Source organism: Pelophylax lessonae, assembly GCF_965119305.1.
Source record: "Pelophylax lessonae genome assembly, chromosome: 4".
Taxonomy (NCBI): domain Eukaryota; kingdom Metazoa; phylum Chordata; class Amphibia; order Anura; family Ranidae; genus Pelophylax; species Pelophylax lessonae.
Window position 1 is genome coordinate 474,059,559 of NC_138771.1, and position 23,740 is coordinate 474,083,298.

A 23,740-nucleotide genomic window follows, 5' to 3' on the forward strand; every position below is an offset into this window, starting at 1 on the left:
GACCTAAGCAAAAACAGTTGCATAACTGTTACTGTGTAGCTGTGCAATGTTAAAAGGAAATGGGGCAGAATTTTAAAAAATACGAAATAATGTATCGCAGGGGCCGACAACAGCTATATGAAAGGGAAAAAAAAAACATTTGTATGAGTTTTGTCTAGTGTTTTATGCTGTGCTGCAAGGGTAAAACAAGCCTATACAAAGAAGATCTGATGCTAGATTCAGCTTCCGCTCCACCCTAATTTTAGGAAAATCGAGTAGAAGCAATACATAGGCTCTCTTTCTGGCCATAAAAGTCACAGTTGGCGTGTACAATTTCTGTACTGTGTCCTTGAAGAATGGGTGTACACTTAGCGACTTTTGGTTGATTTACTACAAGAGATCGCAAATATGCAGTTCATTGTTGATTAAAACATAGACTGATGCAACACACACAATACTGTTTCTGTATTTTGCAATCGACTGAAAATACTGATTAAAATTTGATTTATCAGTCATAAATCAAACAATCTTCTAAAGTGATATTAAAGGTTTTTTTTTTTTATCAAAATATTAAACCATTGCACAGTGCAGCCCTGATCTTCCTGTTCTGAGGTCCCCCGCTGGTGCTCCTGGCCCCTTCCCCCTACGTGTGCCCCCATAGAAAGTCGTTTGCTATGGAGGCACTTGTATGTGCTTGCTCCTGAATTCTGCTCTGTGTGTCTGTTGACACCCAGATTGGGGCTCAGCCTTGTCACCTGCTCCCTCCTCACTGGCTGTGACTGACAGCAGCGGGAGTCAATGAGAAAGAGAGCAGAGAGAGACGCTGCTCTTGTGCACATCACTGGATCGTGATCTGGCTCAGGTATGTATATGTGGGGGCTGAGGGGGAGCTGCATGCAGGTTTTTTTTACCTTAATGCAGAGAGTACCTTAAAGTGTAAAGCTGTTAAACGTTAAAGTGTAACTCCACTTTTGTTGAGGAAAAAAAATTCCCCTCTGTGTGATCTATGTACATTACAAGGATTTTAACAAACTTTGCTGCAGATTCCTACCTTTTGTTATTCTGAAGAAATCATTGTTTGTTCTTCTGTGCCTCTGTGCTGAGTGGGTCAAATAGGAGTGGTTTCATAATTATCTATCAGCTGTGGCAGCCGCAGGGCTCTAACGAGGATCTGCTGGGCCTGCATCCCTTTAGATGTGTTCCTATTGGGAGTATCTCACCAAAAATGACATTTTTGTTGCAGGGGATGCCAGGAAATCGGACTTGTATCTTAAGTAGACTTCTGGGAAAATTGGTGAGCCAATCACACAAGCAGGAAATGATGTTTCTGGGGTGTGGTAAGTATACATTCTGTGTACAGAACACCTCCAGGTAGCCATATTGCATTGCATTTTCTGAAAATTACAACAACTGCAGAATGAAAAGGAAAGGTCATTTTTAATAACATTTAATTAGAATATGATTTGTGTTGCAATTGTATACGCTATATTGTTTTTTCTTTATTTTCTATTTCTTTTCCCCACAAAAGTGGAGTTACCCATTAAGGTAAGAAACCTTCTGCCTTTAGAACCACTTTAAGAACAATTGTTTAATCGATCTGTATTTAGATCGGTTCTCCAACACACAAATAGATATTTGTTTGATCAGTCAAAATCAATCAACAAAAGTTTCCCACAGCTGGTCATCTTGCAGAGTCAAAATTGTTCTAGAGTTCCTAAATCGATTGAATGCAAGGTGCTCTGATTTGCAATTTGTATTCAAATTGATTAGTTTAGTCGCACTGAATGATTAACTGAATAATCATATCAATATGTGAATGACCAGCAAGATGAGCCCATGCAAGTTATAATTTGATTGTGCAGTCTCCTTTAGAGCCAAGGGCCTACTTGATTGGATAAAAATTTAATGGATGGTATAAGTAGTCCTTACATTATAAAATTTTGATAAATCTAAAGGAAACTGCCTAGAGATTGTAAAATCAGACTTGAATTCCACTCCTTTGTTACTATTCTGTCAAATGCATTACAAAAGAATACTACAAGTGGCTGTGCCGACCATGTGCAGGCATGCTCCAACATTATCAGAAGTCTAGCCCTGAGCAAATACTTATCCATAACACGTAATGGGCTTGAGCTGCATGCAAAGCCAGGCCGTCCCAATTGGCACGTAAGTAACCAGCGGGCTCCACACTGCTACTCTATTAGTAATATACATGGAGATGCAATCCAACAAAAGGATTTATTCTTTTAATTGAGTAAAACAGCAAATAAGCAGCTGCCCTACCATTTCACTGCAGTAGGAAAATAAATCCTTTAGTTGGATTGAAAACTGAGTGGCATCCCCTTTCTGTAGGTTTTATATATAAAGCTGCTCTAACTCTTTCAATTGTGTGTAAACATTTAAGCTTGAGCTTTTGAACTTTGTAAACAGTCATTTTTACAACAAAAATTTAAATGTATAGTAAGAATTTATAATATTGTATATAATATAACATTGTACACCTAACAATACAAACAAAAGGAAAAAAAATTATTTAGTGCTGACCAAAGGGGAGAAGAAAAAAAAAAACAATATGTAGAAAATCACTGGAAATTCCCTTTAGGCTACATGCAAGTTTGGCATTCCCAGCATGGATTACTGCTCCGTGGTGACACATCTCTGCTGATGATTTAATGTGCTAACAAGGATCTGGATGTAATTGGAATGCTATCTTTGCAATTTATCCCCCTGTATTGATTTACTGACAATGAACTACATTACGGTGCAAGATGCCTGGACCGAAGTAGCCACATTATTAACCATTTATTCTAAAAAGGTGCTGCCCTCCATAATCTAGATGGAAATAAATCATTTCATCGTAACAGAAATATAATTTTCATCCAGTGGTTTTCAAAGGAAAGCGAAGTAGAGAAAATTATGTACTGTACAGTACAGTCACAACATGTCTCTGGAAGAGAAGTGAAGCACTGTGTGACGACAGATTTCCTACAGTGGGAAACCCACAGCTGCATCAAGTGCCATAAAAGATCAGTAAAGTTACTTATACATGTATAACTTACATTTTGCCACAGCTAATGTAAACCTTTATCCATTCGGGGCAAAGTTTGTTTGATAAACTATACACTCAAAGGTCTGTGGACACCAGACTATCATACTTCTATGAGCTTGTTGGAAATTCCCTTCCAAAGTCATTGGAATTAATATAAAGTCACCCTCCTCTCTTTGAGACTATAAAAAACTTTTACTCTTTTAGGAAGGCTTTCTTTAAAAAAAACTTGGAGTGTGTCTGTGTGTTAAGTTAAGGAGTCAGGCTCAGAGGCCAGTGGCTATAGCAGGGGAAAGGCTCACACAAAAACCAACAGGATAAATACCCAAGCAAATTCCACCAGCGGGTAACATGGCCTCACCCGAGGAGCAGGCTCTAAAACTAATTGGTCTTCACCCGAGCCCCTAATTATGGAAATGGGGTTTGCTTTGTCGCGGTCTTCAGCATCGCTCCACCAGGTGGTGAGCAAGCCAGGGTGCAGTAGCAGAGGAAGCAGGTAGGGATCAAGCAGAAGCATAGTCAGTAAACAAGCCAAAGATGGGTAACAAGTAATTACAGTTTGGGTCAAACGGAAGCGTAGTCAAGGAACAAGCCATAGATTGGTAACAAATCATTGCACGTTGGGATCAACTGGAAGCATAGCAAGAACATAAGGAGCAAAATATTGGCTGCAGAAGAGCACAATATTCTGGAAAACAAAAAATCTTCACTGGGATTTAGGTCAGGGTACTGTGCAGACCAGTCAAGTTCACATTAAACTTATCAGATCATGTCCTTATGGAGCTGGCTTTGTGCACAGGGGCATAGTAATGATGGAACAGAAAAGGGCCCACCCCAAACTGCTGGCACAGGGTTGAAAATGCACAATTGTCTTAAATGCCTTTGTATGCTGTAGCATTAACAGTACTATATACTGGAAACACATGAACTTAAAAGTGTAGCTTGCCACTTATGTTACCTTTCCTCCAAACCATTTACCCAGTGAAGTCTTAAAAAAAAGCACTGTGTAAGCTCTAGGTCAAAGTTTAAACAGGGCTAATGACTCTCTGCCTGCCTTCTTTCACCAAGTGATGTGCTATCACCTGACAACTTAAGTGCTGCATCAAGTGAGAAAAATGAGAGTCAATGCTACCCCATACCTAAAAGTAATGAATATTTCATAGGAAACGGTAAGAATAGAATAGCTATGGAGCAAAGAGGGGTAGGTAACTGCAAACTATGAAGATAACTTGTAATTTCTAATCTGGCTGCAGCTGTTAGCACAGATCTGTAATTGGGATTGAATGACATCTCACACTTTCTGTTTGTTAACTGTGACTTCCAGGAGCAGCTCTGTTCTAGTAGCTGCAGTATGGATAATGAGTGAGCATCTGTTAACTTCTAACAATGTAGCACATTTTGGAGTGACTTGGGCTGTGTACATAAGGTAATGTAGCAAGGTTTTAGGTTCATGTTAAAGACCAGCTCCACTGAGACTTCAATTTTAAGTGGGAATCAATGTCTCAAACACCCTATAGATTTCCTATGTTTCTCTAAGACTCCAAAGGCAAATTTTTTCACCATGTGTGTCTTCCACCTTTTCCTTGAGACCAAAATGATGGTCTCACTTTCTCTAAGAAGTAAACCACGGGTATTTGTTTTTATATATTACAAAAAGTCTATTACTTTTGGTAGACATACCGTACTTTATCTCACCAATTGAGGTCCTGAAATATATTAGATGCCAGTTTGGTAAACAACTAACCAGCAAATATTCATATGTGAGCAACAGGTTTTAGGTGGCCAAAGCCTTCAAAATAGATATTGCATTATCTGTTATCAAAAGGAATCTTCTGGTTTATGTTGAGTGTCCTGTAGTTGATTGTATATCAAAGTGTGAAGCGGAAAAGCACTGGAGAGGAGACTCTACAGAGAGATATTGATTGCACAGGAATTATTCACTTGCCTGTGGCAGAGGTTAAAGACTGTTAACAGTCATTAAAGTCTGAAAGCCCTTTCTGTGTTGGATAATGCTGGTCATATTGGATTCACTTCTAAATTAGTCAGGTACAAGGCAAAAGCTGTTTTAGCTCCCTTCAATCCCAGTCTTTGCTGTTAGTCAATATGGTCCCTGATTCCAATTACAAGAAAGAGGGCAAAATCCTGTCCTAAAAAGATCACATGACCAGACAACCAAACAGCACCAAGAAAAAAACACTGGGGTTCATGGGCAGTTCAACTAAAATGACCCTATATAACAATTTTCCTTTACCTGCAAGAAGTAGTCTTGGGGGCTCATTGGCTATGCAGGGTTTGCTTCCTCCTTAGTAGTACTACACAGGGACTATGCTTCACTGCTCCTTCCTCTCACTACAAATCTATAGGCCAGATCTCACCTGACTGATCTCACCTTACCTAATCTTAATTTTAAGGATAAAAGGAACTTGGAAGAGTTGGATTATGGTTTTGTCACCACGAACTGTGGTTCCATCTCATGGCCACTATGTAACTTCTGTGTATTGTAGTGACATAGGGGCCAGCAGGATAGAACCTGGGGAATGCAGCTATTCAATATACTTGAAAGTGTCAGATGCTGAAGATTTTTCTGGAGACCATAGCTCAACAGGAGACAGAAGACTCAAGGAACGTTCTTCTCTTGTACGGAGCATTTTTTTGAATAACAGTAATTTTTTGGTTATACAGTATCTGTACGATAAGTGAAAAAAAAAACCTGTTGATCATGTCAGAAATTCAGAGCTGGCCTGTGCTCACGTGTTATCTCAAAGAGACTATTTAGCCATCCCAGTTGTTATCTTTGGACCCAAGAATGAATGTCTATGTAGTGTAGATTGGAAAGTAGAAGGGACTTAGTAATTACAAAATAAACTGAATACAGCAGACGCCACTCAGACCACAAAAAATTTGTGTGTCATCAGCCCACTACACGGCTTTGGAGCTGAGTCCATTAAGATGATCTACACAACCAGTTTCTGCTCCTAAACATTTTCATCATTATTGGAAAGCCAGAGTGTACAAATGTAGATAAAACCAGTTGAAGAGTTTCAGCCTCCAAGGCCTTAGTCATAATGACTTTGGAGAAGAGTGCATTTCTGGCAGATCAACAACATTTTCTGTACTTGCAGGATCTTTAAAGGACCAGAACATGGGGAAATGTGCATGTGTTGAAGATATGTACTGCATAGGTTTTTTTTATTTTATTTTACCCAGTTATACACTTTAGGAGCAGCATAACTGATAAAGTGGATCAGTGAAGATATTATAATAACAACATATAACTGTTCATGCAGCACAAAGCCTTGCTGCAAGCGTAATAATGCAAATAAACAAAGAGCAAGCACACATCTCTGTAAGTAAACAGGAGGCATTAAGCAGAATAATTGTGCATTTGTATGTGCTGTTTGCGGGCTTTGTTCAAGTATAAAGGAGGATGAAGAACTTGGGAGCTCCACAAATACACATTTGAGATGCTGGAACATTTCCCACCTGCACATCAAGAATAATATGTGTTTGTCATGGATGCTCCCTGCTGTGCTGCCTTTCACTGAGATGGCAGCACGGGGAGAAATGGCGCTTATTTCCCACTGAAAACTGCAGAATCACTTGAGAGAAAAAGTAGCACAAAATAACCAGAAAGAAATGTTAGAGAAAACTTTTTGATGGGGACGGTCTACAAAGCTCACTCTGAAAAACAGGAATAATGTAAAGATCAACTTGTATTTAAAAAAGAAAAAAGGTGGTCACATGCTTGCTTCTGTAAATTTCCATTTTTTTTCTGTACAGCCAATTTTTGCCCTTTTTCTTTGTTGCTATGTCTGCTTTATTCTTAAAGGGAAAGCACTGTATATTTTCAAAAAGAACATAGTTTGAATTGTTATTGCAATGCAAGTTAACCTTTAACCACTTGCTGACCGCCCTATAGCAGTTTTACTGCTACAGGGTGGCAGCTGTGACACAGATCACGTATATATATGCGATCCGGCTCTTCCGGGTAGTGGGCGTGAATGCACCCTGCTGGCGGCTCGCTCCCGCTGTGATTTTACACAGCAGGAGCTGATCAGCGTGTACTGCCAGCACCCGCCGTTCATCCTGTAGAGACATAAAACGGCGCGTGTGCCTATGTAAACAAGGCAAGCAGGGACATGGATCCATGTCTTCCCCTAGTAAAATTGCCTCACACACTGTAGTAAAACACTGGCTAGGCACACAGTTAACCCTTTGATCGCCTCTGATGTTAACCCCTTTCCAGTCAGTGTCATTAGTACAGTGACAGTGCATTTTTTTAAGCACTGATCACTGTACTAGTGTCACTGGTCCCCAAAAAGTGTCAAAAGTGTCAGTTAGTTTCCACATGTCTGCTGCAATAGGGCAGTCCCGGTATAAGTTGCTGATCGCTGCCATTACTAGCAAAAACTAAATAAATAAATAAATAAATAAAAAGTAAAAATATCCCATAGTTTGTAGATGCCATAACTTTTGCGCAACCCAATAAATAAACACTTATTGATATGTTTATTACCAAAAATATGTAGCAGAATACCCATTTGCCTAAATTTATGAAGAAATTTGATTTTTTTCAATTGGAGATGTTTTATAGCAGCATTTTTTCAAAATTGTTGGTTCTTTTTTGTTCAAAGTTTAAAAAAGAAAAAAAAAAACAGAGGTGATCAAATACCACCAAAAGAAAGCTCTGTTTGTGGGGAAAAAAAAGGAGATACATTTTATTTGGGTAAGGTGTCGCACGACTGCACAATTAGTTAGTAAGTAATGCAGTGCTGTATTGCAAAAAAAATGGCCTGCTCATAAATGTGGGTAAATCTTCCAGAGCCTAAGTGGTTAAAAAATAAATTTGTTTTGCAGGAAAAAAAATACGCATTTAATGTTTTTTTTTTCCATAAGAAAAGCCATGATCAGTGGACTGCAGGTGCAATGCCAAGCTCTTGCAACTCTTCCTTGAGCTCTCTGCCCTTATCCCTGCATTGGCTCTCAGTTGGCGAGCTGGAGGGGGCGTCAATGGATTATGAGTACAATGATTACCACACATAATGTTCTGTTAATAACTACAAGTTTGTCTGTTGTGGTGGCAGATGGAACTTTGCAGTGTATTCATTCCCATCTCTCTGTTGCAGTGCTGAGGTTTCTGGCATGCAATGGTTCAGAATATTGCTGCTCTTTTATTGTCCAGTCAGCAGGCAAGGTGACAACAATTTATTCCTTGACTATAAGTGGTGTCATCTTCTTGCTTGGTCAGAATTATATTTCTATTGGAAGATAAGAAAGTTGATGTGTAGCCAGTGGCACCAACACTGATTATTTATGTCCTCCCCTGAATAAGTCATTCATGTAACAATGACACATGCGCAGAATGACCTTAGCCTCATTGATTTTGAATTTGCCAAGGTCATTTTGTCCACGTGCCTTTACTTGGATCACTCATTCAGGGAAAGATGTAAACATCAAAAACTGTGTAATCAAAATGCCTTATACACTGCCTGGCCAAAAAAAAATCCCCACCTGGAATTAATTAGGCAAATAACTAAACTAAGCATGCAGTAAATATACTACTGGATAGTTACTGCATGTGCCCAAAGAATGAGGTCAGCTGACTACCTGAATATACTGAATGACCATGTTATTCCATCAAATGATTATTTCTTTCCTGATGGCATGGGCATATTCCAAGAAGACAATGGCAGGATTCATCAGGCTCAAATATTGAAAGAGAGGTTCAGGAAGCATGAGTCATCATTTTCACACATGGATTGGCCACCACAGAGTCCAGAACTTAACCCCAGTAATCGATGGGATCTACTGAAGAAGGCTTTGCCTAGTGGTCTGACTCTCCCATCATCATTACAAGATCTTGGTGAAAAATGAATGCAACGCTGGATGGAAATAAATCTTATGACATTGCAGAAGTTTATCGAAACAATGCCACAGCGAATGTGTGCCTTAATCAAAGCCAACAAAATATTTGAGTGTGGTTTTTTTTTTGGTGGTGACTTTTTTTTATGTGTATTGTACGTTGGCGTGGAAGCAGGACTTAGGGGAGGAGATTGACTTGAGTGACTGGTGTAAGTGGTCTCCTCATACATAAAGTGTATCATCCCAGGCGGAGGGAGGATATAAGGTGCTTTCTAGATGGTACTTGGTGCCAGACCACCTCTTGAAAATGTGCCATGAGGCTTCCTCTCTGTGTTTTCAGGGATGTGGTCAACCTAGTATGATGTTACACATATGGTGGACCTGTGCCAAGGTTTGCCGGTTTTGGATTACTCACTTTACTTACTTGCTATGTATAGTTCACTCCCTGAATTATTCTGTGACAATGATGAATATAGTTAAAAAACCCTCTTTTAAACGAGCCTGTCGTCGATGCTCCCAAGCATGTTCAAACTTTAACCCACTTTATGTTTCTCACTATAGCGACCGCTTGGAAGAAACCCATGTTAGATTTAGCTATTATGAAAAATAAACTGACTTGGATCATGCTCAACAAAAAGCTGGTCAGTATCTTGCAGGGTAAAAATGATGAGTTTGACCATGTTTGGGATCCTTGGATTAAGTATTTCCAACTTCCAGCTGACTGAGGAGTGTGGGCGGTGGAGGCAGGCGTTTGGACATTTTTCCTTTTGCTTTGTCTAATTCTTTTTCCCCTACTTTTCTTCTTTTGTTCCTTTTCTTTTCTTTGTCTTTTTTTCCTTTTAATTCCCTTCTCCCCCCCCCTTCTCCTTTTTTTTTTTTCTTGGATTCGCACCTCCATTTTTCATTTAGTTGTGTTGCTTCAACTAGTGGTTGCACATTATGTATACTCGTGGCCCATTCTGGCATGCCGGAGGGTGGTGGCGAAGTGTGGGTTCTAATGTTTCCCCTTGGGGGATTTTCTGAGTGGAATTGCTGTTTGCTCTATAAGAAACGTTTTCTTTATGTTGAATTTCTACTTTATTTGGCATCCCTTTTCGTCAGAAATACCTGGTGGTGTAATATTTGATTCCCCTTTCATTCCTGTTCCTAATGATTTGATATGCTCCACCTGCATTGTGGACCTATTCTTGAAAAATTTTCAATAAAAATATTGAAACAGAAAAAGTGTTTAATCAGTGGTGGCTTCACCACTGGCTACACATTGTTGATATTTACATGTTGGTCCTGAGCAGTGGTAGCAGCTGCCAGGGTGCATGTACACTGCCTGCATGCGTTAGCACAAACGGTACACACATGCAGTGTACAGTCAAAAACAATATCCCCGGATGCATGAGCCCTTAGGCTGTTAAAATATATTTTGTTAAAGTGCAGCAATATTGATTTTTTTTTTCCATCATTGTAAAGTTTATGTTGTTATGGTTACATACAGCACTACAAAACGCATACGACAATAATAAAATTAACAAACAAGGGAGGAAGCCCAGCACTATGAATGGTATATAAATAAAACACTCCATTGGCCTATTAGAGATGAAAGGACGGGAATTTAGTGATTGATCCGTTCATTCCTTTCCCTAAATAATTTGGAATGGCGGTTCCTCTAAAAGCCCCGAGCCTTTATAAATATCCCATAGGTCAGAATATTAAGCTGTGATAACAGAATACGGTTTCTTATAAAGCACAATGAACATGATCTCCTGTCCTGTCTCCTACTTGCACTAGAAGCTTTTATCCCTGTACTTTATTATTGTCATTTGTTTTACACGCACCATTACTGTATCCATTACATCTCCCGTGCTGCAAGCCTTCCACAGATACACAGCGAGAAGGTATTTAAAGTGCACCTGAGGCTTTGGAGAACACGACCAGCATCATGCATGGAGGTGCCAGGTTTTTGGCCCCAAACTTTTCATAAAGGCACAAATATATTAGTTCATTCATGATAGTACCAGTAAATGACTATAGCAGACATAGGGGGGTTGATTGACTAAAACTGGAGAATGCAAAATCTGGTGCAGCTCTGCATAGAAGCTTCCAGATTTTTTGTCAAAGCTTAATTGAACAAGCTGACGTTAGAAGCTGTTTGGCTACCATGAACAGCTGCACCAGATTTTGCACTCTCCAGTTTTAGTAAATCAACCGCAGGATGTCATAGTAAGGAAAGACTTCCCTATACAAGCAGCAAAAATGTAAAACAAAGCACCACACCACTGCTAAATGACCCAGATGCAACTTTATTCAAAAAGTCAAGGAGACAATTCAAAAAGTATCCATCACATTGGGGGGGGGGGTCCAAAAACACCCATCATCACAGCTTGATTAGAAATGGTAAGAACGAAGCGGAAGTGAACTAGCCATTTAATCGTATTCCTTCCAATGAAATTACAAGTACAAGCCTTGTTAGCAAGAATGTCAATTACACTGGAAGAAATATAATTAAAGGTTTTGTTCACTTCTAGTTCATTCACATTCTTTTTAATCAAGCCCTAATGAAAGGGCTTGATTTTGGACCCAAAACTACTGCTCCTCTGGCTCTTATTGGAATAAAGTTGTATCTGAACCTTTTAGCAGTGGTGTGGCACTTCAATTTACATTTTTGTTACATTACAAGCCAATGAGACCATGGAGATCTTCTGGGGTGTATAAACCGTGTGGCCAAAAACCCTTTAAGAACAGAATCCTAATAACATAACCTTTTGGGTCCAATGTTTTTTTGCACTTTACTTTCCCTATACAACTAGAATTTGTGCTCACATTTTTTTAAAGCCCAACTGCAGGCAAATTTAGCTTAGTTCCACTGTGTTCAGATGCAAAACGCAGCTTTCATAAACATGAGCCCATCTAAAGGAACTCTAAACCCAATTTTTATAATAAAACAGGAAAGGGTTAAATTGTATCTAAACCCACGCACAAACATTGATTATATTGCTGTTTTTTAGTATTTAAACTCACCACACACATTACGATCTGATTATCCAATCTACTTTAGATCTACCAACAAATATGTAGTGCAAGGGCTTGCCTGACTGGATACTAATTGATTGGATAAACAAGGTAGGTCTTCTCATTACACTGCTTTGATAAATCTAAAGTTAATTGTACAAGGATTTTATAGTCAGGTTGTAAGGTGTATGATGACTCTAAAGCTGGATACACACTATACAATTTTCTGTGGATTTTTTCCTTTAGATTTACCAAAACCATATAATATGAGGTCAAACCTAAACACTTTCAATTTGTATGCAATCAGGCAGGCCCTTGTACTACATAGTTGAAGGTAAATCTAATGCAAATCTATCAACAAAAGTTGTATAGTGTGTATCCAGCTTTTAGATGCATCAGTTTTCTTTTCAGGCTTTTTCTTAATTTTGAACTGGTGGCTCTGCTAGTAACAAACTTCTTGTCCTAGAGTGTCAATGCTCACTGTATGTAAAGTTCATGTGCGTTTAAAGGCCGGCAACCCAGTTCTTTTAAAAATATTGTTACCAAAAATCTATGAGAGTTAATTTATCTCAGACAATATTTGGGTTAATAATGAGAGTTCTATGACTGTGTGAAAACTTTAACACAACAATTATTTATTCGTATAAGGTTTGCACAGCCTACGTAATTTACAACTATAATCACTATTGTACATACTACACAATGTAAAATATCCCTAGTTTAACTGAACAAATACAATATATAGAGTATAGACTCATATACACACACTATGACCGACACAAATAAAATATACAATGTACCCTTAATCCTTACTCCATAATTACCTCTAGTGCTGGCTCTTGCTCTCCCATGCCAAAACAGGAAGTCACCCTGTCTCACCGAACCTAATATAGACCCATATCCCATAGCCTTGTATAGGGCCATTCTCATTGGTTCAGCTATCTTGCTTGTCACTTCCTGTGGGCGTATCTCTTCCCAGATTGGACCATTTCCCCCTCCCATAGTTACGCCTCTTTCTAACCACTCCCTTTTCTGTTGGGGGGGGGGGGGGATTCACTCCTATAAATCCTGTATAATAATACCTGGGGTGCCCTGGCTCCACAAAGTCTCGCTTCCAAAAATTTAATCACAGGTAATACTATCCGTAGTTGTTTATATGTAAACAGCAGTTGCCTGCATTTTAAATGGACTGGTTAAACCGGTTCCTTTAACTGAGTGCCAACTGGAAGTCACACCACTTTATATAAGTGACAATCATCTCTCAGCTAAATGTAAAATCCAAAACTCAATATATCATACCTGTATATATTTACATAAATATTTACAATCTCTACAATAGAGATTTATACATAATCTCCTCATCCTCACAACACGGTAAGAGATTACGCCTAAACCCATATGGCAACAATATAGTGTGTATATCTATCTATCTATATATCAAGGGCCGATCTGCTCTTTCCCTGATATATCAGAATCGGCCCCTGAGGTTACCGATATTGACGATATTTCAAGAAAGTGCTGGTACCGGATTGATGCCTGCAGCTAGAGGCATCACCCCGGTACCGGCGTTCATAGCCGACGGTCGGCTGTCTTGCAATCACAACCAATTCGGCTGGGAAGCTGCTCGGCTGTCATTACAAGGAGCGGGAGGGGACGTCCTCCCCCCCGTCGCCTTCTGTGGCTCACCCGAGTCTCCCGTCCCCCCGGGAGACCTGGGCAGCCATCCAGTACGGCCGCCGAAGAGAAGACCCAATCAAAGTCGCATTCGGCTCTCATCGGGTCTCTGTGTAAAAACCCGGAAGAGATGTCATGACATCACTTCCGGGTACTCTGAGCCAAATTCTAAAAAATTACAGCATTCAAAACAGCCAAACTTGGCATTTTGAATGCTTTTAAGTGCAGAGGAGGGGTTTGGGGTCTTTTAGACCCCCCAGATCCCTCCACAAGAGTACCAGTAAAAAATAAATAAATAAAAATATGTATTTTTTTAATGTACGAAAATATCGGGCAATATCGGCTGATACCGATATGCGATGACCAAAATATCTGTACCGGTATCGGCAATAAAAAAAACGATATTGGTCGATCACTAATATATAACATTGTCTTTTGTAACTCAGTGCACCATAACACATGCTAATAAATTGCCATGCCTTGGCAAGGTGCTTTGACCCACCTATTCAGGAATCAGTCTACAAAAGACATAAAATAGGTTTGCCAAATTAGAAAGAGGAATGAATCTTCATGGCTACTAAAATCTATGCCATATACTTGCATGGCTACTGGAATCTATGCCATACACTATGTATAGAACACCTAGAGGGGATTGTATTTTCTCCTGTCTGAATTTAAACAACAAAATGACATGTGCATAGTCAGTGCAGTGACAAGAACTGTTTTTTAAACTGCTGTTCAGGCAGCAGGAAGTTTGACTTGGATCAGCACAAAAACAGCCTATGAAGGGTAAGCATATTAAATGATTTATCCCTATGTTTTTATTTCAAGTGTTTTTCTAAAAAAAGGTGATGTAACACTTTACTGTAGGTTAAAAATAAATGCTAAAAATAGTTTGGTTGATAATGGCAACACCATCAGGTTTTTCAGACACTTCCACACATATTATTACTTCACAAAGACAAATGAGACCTTGAAAAGAAATTTACAAACAATTTCAAATGAGACCAACTACAAAACAATATCACTGCAGCAAATCCCGTCATATTCATATCATAAATCTCTATTGGGCTATTTAGTTCTCTTACAAAGTGAAAATGTTGATACATATGCCTATAAAAGCCAGGGTAATCATATTCTTTCATGTGGCGGTGATGGAGCGTCCCTCATTTACGCCTCATATAAATTCACAATAGCGCGTTTTAACAGCTCAGCACTTAAAGCTGTTTGTAAATTTAGCTGCTGGCGAGCCGGTCGTTCCAGCGATTCTAAAGACCATGTGACTTCAGCGTGGAGGTTCGGTCATTAGTCATTTTAATCTGTAGTGTAGGCTGGTTGAGGATTGCCAGAAAAAATAGCTAAATTTCCTGAATGTATCCTTTAGATTTCACTATCAGAGTCAGGTTAAAAAAAAAAACAAACACTCTCATCCAGAAAACCTTCATCCAAAAAGTTAAAAATACAGAATGACAAAAATACTAAATAGCGAGAGAAAGCAATAGAACAAAGAGGGAGAGAGAAAGAGAAAACAAAGGGGGAAGGGGGAGAGAAAGAGATGGGAAAAGAGATAGGGAAAAATAGAGCAGAATAAAGATTGAGAGAAAAATTGGGAGAGAAAGGAGGAAAAAAACAGAAGGGGAGAAAGAGAGAGAAAAAAAGGGGAAGGGAGAGAAACAGTGAGAAAAAGGGAAAGTGAAAGAGAAAAAAAAGGTGGAGAGGAAGAGAAAGAAAGAGAGAGAGTGTGTGAGAGAGAGAGAGAGAGAGAGAGAGAGGGGAGGGAAGCAGGGGGGAAGAGGGGGAGTGAACAAGAAAAAAAGAGATGGAGAGGAAGAGATAGAAAGAGAGAGAAAAGGGGCAGGAGGAGGGAGGAGGGAAGCGGGGGGAAGAGGGAGAGAGAAAGAAAAAAAGAGGTGGAGAGGAAGAAATAGAAAGAGAGATAGAAAGATAGAGAGAGAAAGGGGTGGTGGGGAAGGAAGCAGGGGGAAAGAGGGAGAGAGAAAGGAAAAAAAAGTGGTGGAAAGGAAGAGATAGAAAGAGAGAGAGAGCAAAAAAGAGGTGGAGAGAACTAGATAGAAAGAGAGAGAGAGAGAGAGAGAAAGGGGGGGGGGGTAGCAGGAAGAAAGCTGGAGAGGAAAATTTAAAAAAGAGGTAGACAGGAAGAGATAAAAATAGAGAAAATATTTTGAAAAAAAAAAGAAAGAGATTGAGGTGAGAAGGGGAGAAAAACAGAGAAGGTAAAAAAGAAAGATAGAAAGAGAGAAAAAGGGGTGGGGGAGGGAAGTGGGGGGAAGAGGGAGAGAGAAAGAAAAAAAGAGGTGGAGAGGAAGAGATACAAAGAGAGATAGAAAGAAAGAGAGAGAAAGAGGTGGCGGGAAAGGAAGCAGGGGGAAAGAGGGAGAGAGAAAGGGAAAAAGAGGTGGAGAGGAAGATATAGAAAGATGGTAGAGGAAGCAGGGGGAAAGAGGAAGGAAGAAAGAAAGAGAAAAAGTGGTGCAGAGGAAGAGACAGAAAGAGAGAGGGGGGGGGGGTGGAGCAGCGGGAAAGAGGACGAAAGAAAGAGAAAAAGTGGTGGAGAAGAAGAGATAGACAGAGAGAAAAAGGAAAAAAAGAGGTAGAGAGGAAGAGAAAGAAAGAGATTGATGTGAGAAGAGGAGAAAAACAGAGAAGGTGAAAAAGAAAGATGGAAAAAAAGAGAGGTAGAAAAAGAGAGAGAGAGAAAGAAAGAGGGAGGGGGGAAGCAGAGGAAAAGAGAAAGAGAGAAAGGGAAAAAAGAGGTGGACAGAAAAAGAGAGATAGCTATTCGTGAATAACGCATCTTGTATCTGATATTACTTTTATAACATAGGTAATAGCAGACATAGCCTGTCTTACTCAAAAAAGTGCTAATTTTTAAAGGGAATATACTGTATAGTCTTTTCAAAGAGTGGTGGGAGGTAGCAATTATCTATCTATGTCTCCCTCTCCACAGAGGTTGTTTATGGTACCAACATACTTACCCGTCTTATTGAATATAGCATTGTGAGATAGAATTTGAATATTAAGGAGTTTAGATTCAATATAAAGAAGGCACACTGAAGTTGGATTATTTTTTGATTGACCATTCCACAATCCAGGCCCTGTTTTTTTTTTTTTTTTGCTAATACATGGTGACAACAAAATATACTATACATGTAAATTAGTGTCAGTGATTTGGTGTACTCACTTTTTTTGAGATACTGTAATATATACATATATATATATATACACACACATACACACAAGGGTTTTTCAAAACATTTCTGCACTTTGTTTGACTCTTTTTTAAGAATTTCAAAAACAAATTACAATTCTTAGACTAAACTGCAAGGTCAGCCGCCTTCCCAGACAGTCTAGTCACATGACACTCTCAGAAACGACAAAATACTACTCCTTCCATCCTCACCATTTTCAACGCAATTAAAAAAGTGCAGAAACTTTTTGAAGACCCCTCGTACATAGATAGATATATACAGTAGATATAGATATCGTCGTTTTAATGCTGATACCGATACCAATATTTTGGTCATCGGATATTGGTATCGGCCGATATCAGCCGATATTTTCAGACATGTAAAAATATATATATTTTTTTATTCTTTCTAAAGGTACTCCTTGTGGAGGGATCTGGGGATCTAAAAGACCCCAAACCCCTCCTCGGCACTGAAAAGCATTTAAAACGGCAAGTTTGGCTGTTTTGAATGCTGTCAGTTTTTTTAATTCGGCGCCGAGTACCCGGAAGTGATGTCATGATATCACTTCAGGGTTTTTTACATGGAGACCCAGGTCTTCTCTTCGGCGGTGGTGGCGGTGGAGGTAGGATGCCCGGGTCTCCCGGTGGGATGGGAGACCCTGGCGAGCGGAGGAAGGCGGCGGGAGGGGTGTCCCCGCCCGCTTCTTGTAATAACAGCTGAGCGGCTTCTCAGCCGCATTGGTTGTCATTACAAGTCAGCCGACCGTTGGCTATGGACACCGGTATCGAGGCGATGCCTCTAGCTGCAGGCATCACCCCGGTACATGCACTTTCCCTAAATATCGGCAATATCGGTAACCTCAGTTAACTTCGGTGTTGACGATAATCGGTCGATCCCTAATTCAGGGCATATGAGATGCCAGGAGCTGACTTAGCCCACCAGGCTATATCAATAAATAAAATATCACTTATGGGCTGACGTACCCTTTAAGATGATGATCTTGAGCAAACTGCTTATTTTTCTTCCAAACAAAACAGGCAAAGGAATTATGTTTTCAACTAACTAAATTCGATCTTCTCATGTTTTAGAAAAGAGTTTAATTTACTGAAGGCGACATCTGTTAACTGTCCAATACACCAAATGCGAGGCATGACTTCCGATAAATATCAAGTTAAACCTTGCTATTAATAAAAAGTTTAATTATTGAAGAAGACTCTAGACTTGATAAAGGAAAAAAAAAAAATTAGAAATTCCTGCACTGAAGTAAAATGAGGTTATACATATTCTTCTGAGAAATGAATTGCATGTACTGAAACGCTTATTATGTTATCTCGAACAACGTAAGAGATTTCTGAAGTCTGCACGAAGGTAAAATATGATTTGCAAGGTCCTGATACAATCTATGAATCAAAAATTTAACTAAAGGACAGGTAAAATACAGTTACACTCCTGTGCATTTTCAATCTTATGCTTTCAAAATGCAGTTTGAATAAATGTTTCAAAAAGACCACAAACATATCACCTGAAAGGAAAAATACTGCTCTGAATAATACTCAAAGCGTATTGAATACTTAAAATGTCATCACTAAAACTGTCCATAGGGATCAAGTCTGCAGAACTAAATGGCTGTTGTGTCAAAAAGTTTTGAAGAAAAAAAAAAAAAAGATTTAAAGCCGAATTCCAGGCAGATATAAAAAAACACATATTAAAGCAGCTTCATATTTATTAATTAATCAATAAATTTATTTTTTAAATGCAAGCAGTATAAGTTCCTGAATGTGACCAGTTATCGGCCTCTTGTGGTCCCTGTACAGCAAAGCTCACATATATATAGCGCCAACAGTTAACGCAGCGCTTTACAATTTGAGGGAAGATAATACAGTTACAGTACCAAAACAGGAGGAACTAGAGGGCCCTGCTCATTAGAGCTTAGAAGCCAAGTAGTTGTGCCGCAGTACTGATGTGCTAACAAGGAACATGCTGATAAGAAAAGAGCAGAGTGACAGAGAGATGAGCTCTTCAACTTTCTGCTTCTCTTTTTACTGTCCATTCACAGGCTTGGGGAAGAGACAAGACCTATAAGTGTTACTGCAGCAGAAACAAAATAAGGTCTTCTGAGGCCACCAGCTGAAATTGTATAAAAAACATATATATATATATATATATATATATATATCAATATGTAAATATACATATTGATATGTATATGATTTATAAACTGTAATTATTTAGTATTGTATGAAGAGCAAGTCTGGCCAGTTTGAAATTTATTTTCAGTTTTAGGAGTTTATCCTCCATAGGTTGAACTTTCTTGAGGATTCACCATTGATGTACTGGAAGAACACACTGGACGATCCCAACTAACAGTTTGGAGCCTAAATCTTGAGTTTGAGTGTGGGAGAATATTTGCTCAAGTCACACAATAAATAAATGACCCTAAATGAGCCTACCACCACTTTACATAAAATAGATTTTCTTTAAACTGACCCTTTCCCTTGCTCATAGGAGGGAAAAGTAACAGGGTCACCCCCTCTCCAGCAGTATATACAGATCTTTCCTCACTCTTGGGTTGGTCTGTTCAGCCTACTATATGTTTCTGAGGTAAAAATAGACTAGTGCGCTCTGTTTTTAAGTGATTCATAAGGCATTACAAATTATGACAATTGATGGACATAAAAAGTGACAGAAAAATAATGTGACTGTTGCTCTTAAAAAAAAGTGCTAAGAGAGACCACAAACCACTAACTTAAGTGCATAAAACAGAAGTGGTGCTCAGGATTAAATAAAATTCATAAATAAGCAAATTCCAAAAAAAAAAGAAAAAGTTCACATTAGGTCCAGCTGGTACTGCTGAGTGAACAGTGAGTGAACACAGCTGGCGGGATCAAGTGATGCATGCATCCCCACAGTGATCAAACAAATGGGTGGCTGCTTACCAGAACCAAGCACTTTAAGTTGTAAGTTTCCTTATGTCCAGGGTTCCTGTTTATGTGACCAGAAGTCTCTTGCCTAGTGATTACTTATGGTTGGTTGTGACGATGCAGGCTGTCCTCGAATCCCAGTTGATGCCTTCTGAGGAGAAACGCGTTGGGTGGAGTAACCGCATTGTCACCGTGCTCGGTCCGCACTGCAGGCGGCCAGGCTCTCATGTCTGTGTTGTGCACAAACGCTGGATTGCATCTATCTCCATGTAAGTGCAACCTTTTATCTTAATAAATAGTTTTTAAGGATAATGCACTTTCCATTCATTTGCATGACAAACCTAGAATGTTCGGTCTTACATGGGAGAAGTTTGGATGTATGGATCGTGGTTGTCGAAGTTGTTTGCTACATTCATTGAGGCTCAGTCTATCCTATTATATAGGACATATATCAGCACTGCGATTGCTTGGTTCTGGTAAGCAGCCACCCATTTGTTTTATCGCCGTGGGGGTACACGCATAACTTGATCCCACCAGCTGTGTTCACTCACTGTTCACCCAGCAATACCAGCCGAACCTTATATGAACTTTTTCATTTTATTGGAATTTGCTTATTTATGAATTTTTATTTAACCCTGAGCACCACTTCCGTTTTATGCACTTAAGTCGGTGGTTTGTGGGCTCTCTTAGCACTTATTTTTTTTTTAAATTCTTTTTATTTGGTTTTCAGAAAATAAGAAAGAAAAAAAACACAAAATACATACAAGTACGAAGTAGCAAAGCATTTGTACATATCACAACTACGCAAACAATAGAGAGGAAAATACAATGTTTTGAACAAACAAGTAAGATATGGTGCCATCTAATAACCATACGGGTAAAGCCCACAGCCTCCCACTGGATATATTCATCAGCAGTAAATTAGTGAACAAACCTCGCTAGCCAATATCTTAATACATGTTTCTACAATGACCTGATCGGGCGGGGAGTAGGCGGAGGGGCTTATGTCCCATTTCTACATTGATTTAGTAAATGGAAATTTTACATTTCTAGGAGGGTGCCCCATCCAGGGAACATGCTGCCACCCCCCAGTTCGGGTCTAGCTACCCTCCGCCCCGGCCCCCCCGAATCCATCACCCACAGATAATTGGGCTCAACTTGAACTATGTTTGGGAAAATAATCATTCCAGATCGACCATTTGGCCTGAAATTGTTTTACCTTAAGTTCAGTTAGGGCTAGGGTTTTTTCGTAGATACAAGATTCTCCTACAAGTTGAATGACCTCCCTCTGAGAGGGAACATCTACACATTTCCACTTACGTGCTATGGACAATCTAGCAGCAAAAAGAATGTTTTGGACGACAGTCCTAAATTGGGGGGGATACCTGTCTACATTAATACCTAAGATGGCCTGTTCAACCGTCACTCTGTTTAAGATTCCCGTAATGGAAGCAATAAGTTTTGATACAGAGGTCCAGAAACTTCTCAGAGAGATACAGGACCACATCACATGTATTAGGGTGCCCACCTGACCGCACCCTCTCCAACATAAATTAGATGTCTCTGGGGAATACTTGGCAATAGTGTATGGTGTTTTGTACCACCTGAGATGTAGTTTTTGAAGCCCTTCCCTGAAGTTGGAGCATCTGGTATGTGTTCGAGTGAGCTTATAGGAGTTTAGCCATTGCTTAGTGGTGAATTCCTGGTTAAGTTTGCTTTCCCATTTGAGATGATGGGTGTGTTTGATAAATGACCCTTTATCCTGTAGAGCTGTGTAGAATGTGCCTATGCCTTTGAGCTGTTTGCTGGATCCAAAACATAGGGAGTGAACCTGTGCTGGCATGGAGATACTAGTCGCTTCTAGGCTAGATATCAATTGAGTCACCCTACAGAACGTGAGAAACTCCCCGGCAAACGAGGGGAACCTCACACACCTGGTGGCAAAGGAGGAGCTACCCTGATTATTTTTAAAGTCTTGGATTGTATGTATGCCAAAAGATGGCCAGTGGTTTACTTTCAGGTTTGGGGAAAGGAAGGAGAGGGCCGTCAGAGGGACAGGGATATCCACTCTGCGGCCTACCGAGTTATTATGGGTAAAAAAGTACTGCCAGGCTTGTATTGTGGCACTTATAGTCGGGTGTACCACAGAAAATGCACGTTTAGATAGAGGGATGCTGAGCATCAAGTCCGCCAAGGACCCCTGTGGCACCACCGACTTTTCTATCCTGGTCCAGCCGGGAGCCTGATCTGGTTTTAACCAATGTAGAGATTGTGTGAGGATAGCTGCCATATGATAGTCCTTCATATCTGGAACCCCCATGCCTCCCACCAGGGGATGTCTGATCAAAAGCTTATGAGAGCAGCGGGGTTTTTTCCCGGCCCACAGGAACCCAGAGACCACGGACTGCACTTTGCGGTAGAATGCTTGGGGAATCTTAATGGGAAGCGCCCTGAAAAGGTACAGGAGCTTCGGGAATGTTAACATTTTAAATGCCGCATTCCTGCCCGACCATGAAAGGAAATGTTTACCATATCTGTCGATGTCACCTGTCAAGGTGTCCATAAATGGGTTGAAGTTATGCTTAAATAAATCCTTCGTATTACTTGTCAGCTTGATGCCCAAGTAATCAATAGGACCCTGACTCCACTGGAAGGGTACTAACTGTTCAATCTCAGTGTGTGTGTCGTCATCTATTCCCACCCCTAGCATGTGTGACTTAGTGTCATTGATTTTGTAGTATGAGATGGAGTGAAATTCCTGAAGAACTTCCTGAGCTGCAGCAAGGGAGGATTTTGGGGCTGTCATGGATAGGATAACATCGTCCGCGAACAATGAAATCTTATTTGGAAAACCGTGGATGTCTAGACCCCTGATACCCGGGTGGTTTCTAATCCTTTCCGCCAGAGGCTCCATCAGGAGAACGAAGACCAATGGGGAAAGTGGACACCCTTGCCTGGTCCCATTTGTGATATCAAATTTCGTAGAGAACATACCCTCTGTGTAGACATAGGCCGAAGGTTGAGTATATAAAGCCATAATCGCGTCCAAAATCTCACCCCCCATGCCGAAACGTTGCAAAACTTTATGTAGATATCCCCAGTGAATCCTGTCAAAGGCCTTTTCGGCGTCAAGGGACAGGAACACTGTGGGCGTATTTGTGGATTCGGCATGGTGGATGAGATTCAGGAGGCGCCTTGTAGCGTCAGTAGCCTGACGGCCCAGTATAAAACCCACCTGGTCCTGGTTAATAAGGTCAGGTAGGAACTTAGCTAGCCGGTTAGCCAAAATTTTGGCGTAGACCTTCAGATCCACGTTCAATAATGATATGGGTCTGAAATTCTTCGCACAGTCCGGGGGTTTCCCCGGTTTAGGAAGCGTTATAACAGTAGCCTCCAACATTTCTGGAGGAAAGGAGGCAGACGAGGCAGCCCTGTGGAACACATCCTGAAGCATTGGGGCCAAAATCTGTACAAATTGTCTATAGTATTCTGATGAAAATCCATCAGGGCCAGGAGCTTTTTTTAAGGGTAGTGATAGTATTGCGGTGGAGATTTCCGCAGCGGAGATAGGGAGGTTCAAGTCTGACAATGCTGATGGAGTCAGTTTGGGCAGGGAGACTGACGCTAGAAAATTATCTATGTCCTCCGGGGACGGTTGGGGAGTGGACACATCGTCTTTCAAATTATAAAGGGAGCCATAGTATTGACTGAAGGCGTCCGCAATATCTTTGGGGTTGGTCAAGGTCTGTCCAGTCGAATGGTGAGTCAGTTTAGAGATGCGTTGTCGGGTACGTTCGTCTTTTAGATGGTTGGCTAGAAGTTTGCCAGCCTTGTTTCCGTGAGCAAAAAAGTTAGCTTTCATCTTGCAGATTTGAGTTTGATGCTGTCCTAGTAGCAGTAAGCGCAACTCATTTTGGGCCTGCGTCAGCTGGTCAGTGATGTGTGGAAGCGGGTTTAGCTTGTTAAGGGATTCTAACTGTTGGATTTTTTGTAACATGTCCTCCAACTGCTGCCTCCTCTGCCTCCGTTTAGCTGCGCTTTTAGAC

The 23,740-nt window shown here is 40.2% G+C and overlaps 1 protein-coding gene across 2 annotated transcripts in view; it reads right to left on the reverse strand.

Moving 5' to 3' along the window:
• TSPAN9 (tetraspanin 9) overlaps positions 1-23,740 on the reverse strand; it is a 989,451-nt gene that overhangs the window by 673,283 nt on the left and 292,428 nt on the right. The gene's annotated exons all lie outside the window — the stretch shown is intronic.